Source organism: Phocoena phocoena, chromosome 17, assembly GCF_963924675.1.
Source record: "Phocoena phocoena chromosome 17, mPhoPho1.1, whole genome shotgun sequence".
NCBI classification, from domain to species: domain Eukaryota; kingdom Metazoa; phylum Chordata; class Mammalia; order Artiodactyla; family Phocoenidae; genus Phocoena; species Phocoena phocoena.
This window is the reverse complement of record NC_089235.1, coordinates 1,645,212-1,651,596: the sequence shown is the minus strand read 5'-3', so window position 1 is coordinate 1,651,596 and position 6,385 is coordinate 1,645,212. Positions and strand designations below refer to the sequence as shown.

The 6,385-nt window shown below is 40.3% G+C and overlaps 1 pseudogene; it reads right to left on the bottom strand.

Moving 5' to 3' along the window:
- Positions 1–326: 326 nt before the first annotated feature.
- LOC136137367 (U4 spliceosomal RNA) lies at positions 327–396 on the bottom strand (annotated as a pseudogene).
- Between the last annotated feature and the right edge of the window lie 5,989 nt (positions 397–6,385).

Below are 6,385 nucleotides of genomic sequence, written 5' to 3'. Positions count from 1 at the left end.
TGTATGGTGGACTTTGAATTGACTATGAAAACATCTAATTTATATGTAATTAAGTGAATACTCAAATTACAGGATATAAAAGTAGACCAAAGAGAACAAGAAGAAGTACTTTTAAGAATCAGCATGAAACTTCTGTACAAAGTTCCTACCGTGCTAGAAAAGATTGGTAGAGATTTTACCAAAGGTGTCCTACGTTTCTCTGAATCTGTAGAAGGAGAAAATCACCTTGGAATTCTCCCTCCCTCCCCCCTCACCTCCTTCTCCTCCCCCTTTGCTTCCTTCTCTCTCTCTCTCTCTGTCTCTTTTTCTTTCTTCCTTAATTCCTGTCTTTTCAATTAGCAATAATCGCACCTCGGATAAACCTCACTGGCTACGATCCTGCCACTGCACAAAGCTTGAAGAAGAGTCACCCTCGTGTGTTCACCTTTAATTTTGCGGATTTGAGTTGGGTCGGATGGCACAGGTCTTCTCGTCCCTGGGCGGAGCTGCTTTGCCTAAGAGCCCTTAGGGGGCAGAGCAGGGAAGGTGGTTCTAGGAACATTTTGGGGAAGAAAGAGGTGGGACCCTGACCCTTTCCATTGTGAGGTTCAGTGTTACCGGGACACGTCCTCATTTTGCTGGCGGGAAAGGGTCTTAAGGTGCAACTCGTTGTGATACGTGAGGCCTGTGTAGAGCAGAGGTATTTCTGTGACAGTAACTGTATTTGGCCGCCCCGGGTCTATCCATCTGCACAGTAGTTATGCTTTCAAAGCATCACGGGGACAGTGGTTGAACACAGACCCAGGCCCAGGCTTCCAGCAGGTGTGGAGAAGGGCACCCTTTGTCCCCAGGCCCTGCCGGGGACGAGGGGTCAGGTCCCCCAGGCTGCTCCCGTCTGACGCTCCACCCACGGCAGTGGGCTGCCTTCTCTTTCAGGCCAAAGAAACACCTCCAGTTTTCTATGTTTCTCAGTTCACTCCCTTTTCCTCTCTAGTTTCTTGGGGGTTGGTCAGAGCCATCAAAACCCAAGACAGACAAGCTACCAGAACTCCTAGGTATTTATAGCCCAGAAACGCTGAAGAGTTCAGAAAAATCACCTACACACAGGACATTCTTGGCTGCGTTGCGGTACCGGCAAATTACGTGAAACAACATTAGTGCCCATCAATCAGGAACTAATTAAATTATGTTACAACCTATATAATGCCACTTAAAAAGAATGAGGCTGTTCTGTATATGGTAATAAGGAAAGATACACGAGATACATTGACAAGCACACAACCAAACTGGAGAACGAAGTGTGCCGCAAGTGACCATTTGTACGGGGAATCAGAGGAGAAAAGAAGCAGTGATTAGAGAACAGGGAATAGGAAAAGGCTTATCTTCAGCACGTTGTGGATATTACATAATACACACAATGTAATACATACACACGCACAGAATAGATCCACTTACTTTTTTAGTAATGAATTAAACAACTAAACATCACCAAAAGCAAGTAACTTTATAAAAATAACACCAATGGAATGGCTTGAATCAATGAAGTCTAAATTTCTGGCTAACCACTAAAATAAACTATATCACAGAATAAAATAATAAATCAAGATCATGAAAAGTCTAGTTCTGCAGTCTTAGATGGTGCATTAATCATTTTGACTTTCTAGAGCATAAGTAAGTATATTCCTTTACCAACATAGTGAATGATACACTTATAACTTATAGGAATTAATAGTTTCCGAAGCTGCCTTGTTAGCCGACACAGAGTGCGCCAGGCGCTGCGAGAGCTCGTTTAATACACTCATTTCGTACTCTTAGGCACGCTTTCAGATTCCATTAATGTTGAAAATGTGCACTGAATTTCTGTCTTAAGAAGCTTTCTTTTAAATGCAAGGAGTTATTGAGATTTGCTTTAGAATTAGTAAATACCCAAGAAAATTAGCATTTATATGACATTTTATGCCATTAAGGAGATTTGCAAATATTAACCTCTAAATCTTTTCCAAACATCTTTCTAATCCTAGTTTCAGGCAGTGTTAGTAAGATGAGTTTACAAGAACAGGAAGGTAAACAAGAGTTTGTGTAAAATCGTATATATACACCACTTTACTTAAGCATGGATAATTCTTTTTTTTTTTTAACATCTTTATTGGGGTATAATTGCTTTACAATGGTGTGTTAGTTGCTGCTGTATAACAAAGTGGATCAGCTATACGTATACGTATATCCCCATATCTCTTCCCTCTTGCGTCTCCCTCCCACTCTCCCTATCCCACCCCTCTAGGTGGTCACAAAGCACCGAGCTGATCTCCCTGTGCTATGCGGCTGCTTCCCACTAGCTATCTATTTTACGTTTGGTAGTGTATATATGTCCATGCCACTCTCTCACTTCGTCCCAGCTTCCCCTTCCCCCGCCCCGTGTCCTCAAATCCATTCTCTACGTCTGCGTCTTTATTCCTGTCCCACCACTAAGTTCTTCAGAACCACTTTTTTTCTTTTTTTTTTTTTAATTCCATATATATGTGTTAGCATACGGTATTTGTTTTGCTCTTTCTGACTTACTTCACTCTGTATGACTGACTCTAGGTCCATATACCTCACTACAGATAACTCAATTTCATTTCTTTTTGTGGCTGAGTAATATTCCATTGTATATATGTGCCGCATGTTCTTTAAGCACGGATAATTCTTGAAGGTTACTCATACAAAAGTTGTTTTCTTGTTTAATTTTGTCTTTTTTTTGTTTCACACACTAGGAGATAGATGAGTTTTATATGTTTATGAATATTTTGCTCAGTTACATACTGAGTAATATCAGGATGTTTAGCTGTTTGAAATAGTATAATATCAAACTGAAATACGTTTTCTTTTCCATTGTAGATACTCTTTACAACCATCATTCAGTGGATGAGCAGGATACTAACAACAACGGAAACATTCCTGAAGCATTTTGCATTTCTTTATTAGTGTCCCTGTGTTCGTTCTAACTAAAATTCAGTGGTCTCTTCCTTCTTTATTTCCTGCAATAGAAATTAAAGTAGAGATAATCTAGGCAAGCATGAAAGTTTAATGACTTAGTGGGAGGAGATCAAAGATTCCTGCACCCAAAACTGGGACATATATTTCCAAAGAACTTAATGTACTGATTTGTTAACAAAACACACAATTGTATACTATGTATTATTATTACATCCAGGACACATACCCCATTACTATTCTCCCTGCTTTTATCTGTAATTTATTCACAAAACTAAGATGTTGTATTTTGAGATTTTTAAAATATCTGCAACAGCTTTACTGTGATATTTTGACATGTGATAAACTGGACAATTTCCTAAATTTCGACATAAGTAAACACCGTGAAGTCATCATCACCATCACGATGACGCACACACTTATCACCCCCAAAATTCTTATTGTCATGGTGACTTTCAATAAAGCTGCTCTGAACATTCACATACAAGACCTTTTGTGGCTCTGGACTTCCATTTCTCTTGGGAAAGTACATAGGAGTCGGTGGCTGGCTCCCGTGGTAGGTGGATTACCTCCTAGGGCAGCTGTAACAAACCCCCAGAGAGCCAGTGCCTTAAAACAACAAAAATGTATTTTTTCAGAGTTCTCAGGCTGGAAGTGCAAAGTCGAGGCGTCTCAGAGGCTCTGGGGAGGACCCTTCTGGCCTCTCCCACTCCTGTGGTCCCTCAGCATCCCGTGCCCTGCATCCACACCCCCAGTCTCTGCCTCCACGGTCCCACTGCTTCCTCCTCCCTGCTTCCGTCTCCTAAGGATGCTGACATCAGCCGCGACCCTCCTGGGTTACCCATGACGTGCTCCGTTCCTCAAGGTCCTGAAGATTTTGCCTTGTAAGGTCATATTCACCAGTTCCTGGGATTAGGATGGGGGCATATGTTTTGGGGGGCTGCCATCCAATCCACTATGACAGGTGTATGTTCAGCATTCTATGAAATTGCTAAACTGTCTTCCAGAACAACTGTGTTCTCATTTCCCAGCAAGAGTGTATGAGAATTTCAGTTGCACCCCGTCATCCTCCTTTGACCTGGTGTGGGCAGTCATGGTAATTTTAACCCATTCTAAATGGTGTGTGGTGATGTCTCAGTGCTGTTTTAATTCATATTTCCCTCATGGCTAATAATATTGAGCATCTCCTCATGTGCTTATTTACCATTCAGATATCTTTATCAAGTTCCTTCTCAAAGCTTCTGCCCCTTTTTTAGAAACTGGGTTGTTTGTTTTCTTAGTACTGAGTTTTGAAAGATCTTTATCTATTCTGAATACAATTTCTGTAACAGGTACGTAATTTGAAAACATTTGATCTGTCCGTGGCTTGTCTTTAGTTTCTCTTAATAGTGCATTTTGAACAGCAGAAGTTTTTAACTTTGAAAAAGTTTAATTTATCATATTTTTCTCATATGGATTGCGTTTCAATACCAAAGCTAAGAAATCTTTGTTCAACTCAAATTCACAAAGATTGTCTTCTGTGTTTTCTCATAGGTTTCACATTTAGGCTATGATTTATTTGAGTTAATTTTTAAGTGTGATGCAGTATATGAATTAAGGTTCATGGTGTTTGCACAGGGATAGATGATGATTCCAACACATTCGTAGGGAACGTCCTAGAATTGGAACTGTCTTCACAGCCTTTCTGAAAATTAATTGAACACACGTGTGTGTTTATTTTTGGACTCTCTATTGTGTTTTGTTGAATTATTAGTCTATCTTCATTCTATACCACACTGTCTTAATTATTGTAGATTTGCATTAACCCTTGAAATCCTCCAATTAGTATAATTTCTCCAATTTTTTCTTTTTTATGCAAAGTTGTTACGGCTATTCTAGATCCTCTGTGTTTCCATATAAGTTTTAGAATCAGCTTCTACAAAACATGCCTGGCATTTTGACTGGGGTAGCATTGAATATATATCATTTTGGGGAGAACTGACATCTTAACAGTATTGGATCTCTTCGTCTGTGTACAAGGACTCTCCCATTCGTTTGAGTCTCCTTTACTGTCTCTTAGCATTTTTTTTTTAATTTGTCAATCGACAGGTCTGGCATTTTTGTCAAATTTAGTCTAAATATTTAATATTTTTGAGGCTATTGTAAATAGCGTTAATTTAAAATTTCTACTTCTGCTAGTTTCTTGCTAATATATGGAAAGAAAGGCAGCAGCATCGTGGCAGGTAGCATCACCAATGCAGGCAGCATCTATATGGCTGCTGTGCACCTCTTTCAGAGGGAACCAGCAGATGGAGGTGATGGGTCCCATTATGTCCAGTCACTGCAACTGGTGCTGGGGCTGCTATTGGCTGTCATCCTCTCCTTCTCGGCTTTCATTCCAAGTCTCCTCAACTTCATCTACCACCTGGGCAGGTCTCAGAAGCTGATCCCTTGATCAGCTTGATATGGGTCCAAGTTAGGTGGATATGTCAGTTTCCAGTTAAAATGGGTCAAGAGACGACCAGGAGGTGTCCACACACACTCCTTCCTGCCCCGGGCTGTGAGAGCAGCTCTGTCTCCTTTGATGGGGCAATTAGACTGAAAACCACTCGTTTTCTCAGACCACTCCTAGTGCCATCCATTTTCTGCAAAAGCTTTAGTTTCTTCGAGGCAAGAAGTAGAAAGGATTAAACACACAGTTTATGAAGGGAAATGTCAGAGAAAATGATGAAGGAACTGCAAGAGACTGGGAGAGCAATCAGAACAGAGTGAAAAGGGACAGAACGTTGAGGGAAGCACCCGCACCATGTGAGTTCTCAGGCATCCCCGAGTCTCCTAGCAACAGGTATCCCACGGCAACCAGCCAGCTCAGCTGCAGGTTGACTGGTTGGAAGAGTCCATGGGACCAGAGTTGTGCACATCATGAGTGGACCCCATGGTGTGGTACTGGGACCCCGAGTCCACTGCCCCGCCTGCACACAGGGGCCTGGAGAGCACAGTCTCACCAACTCTTCCATTCTGACAGGGTTTGTATAAAATTGTTATTTATTTTTCTGAAAATGTTTGATTGCATTCAGTATGTCTGGACCTAGACATTTTTGTGGGAAGCTTTTAAATGAAAAATTCATTTTATTTACTAGATAAAGGGCTATTAAGATTTCCCGCTTTTAAAGCCATTTGTCAATTTTATTTAAATGATCAAAGGTATTAATATATAACTATTCTAATATTTCCTTATTCTTCTTCTAGTTTCTCCAGGAATTTGGGGGAATCCCTGTTTCATTCTTGATTTTTGGAATATTTGTGTTTGACCTCTCTGTGTTTGCATTATTCTTGCTAGGTGTTTATTAATTTGATCAATATTTTCAAATAACAAACTTTTCGTTTTCTTAATTCAGTTCCTCAGTTTTATTTTATTGATTTCTGCTCTTCTTAATTATTTTATTGCAATATT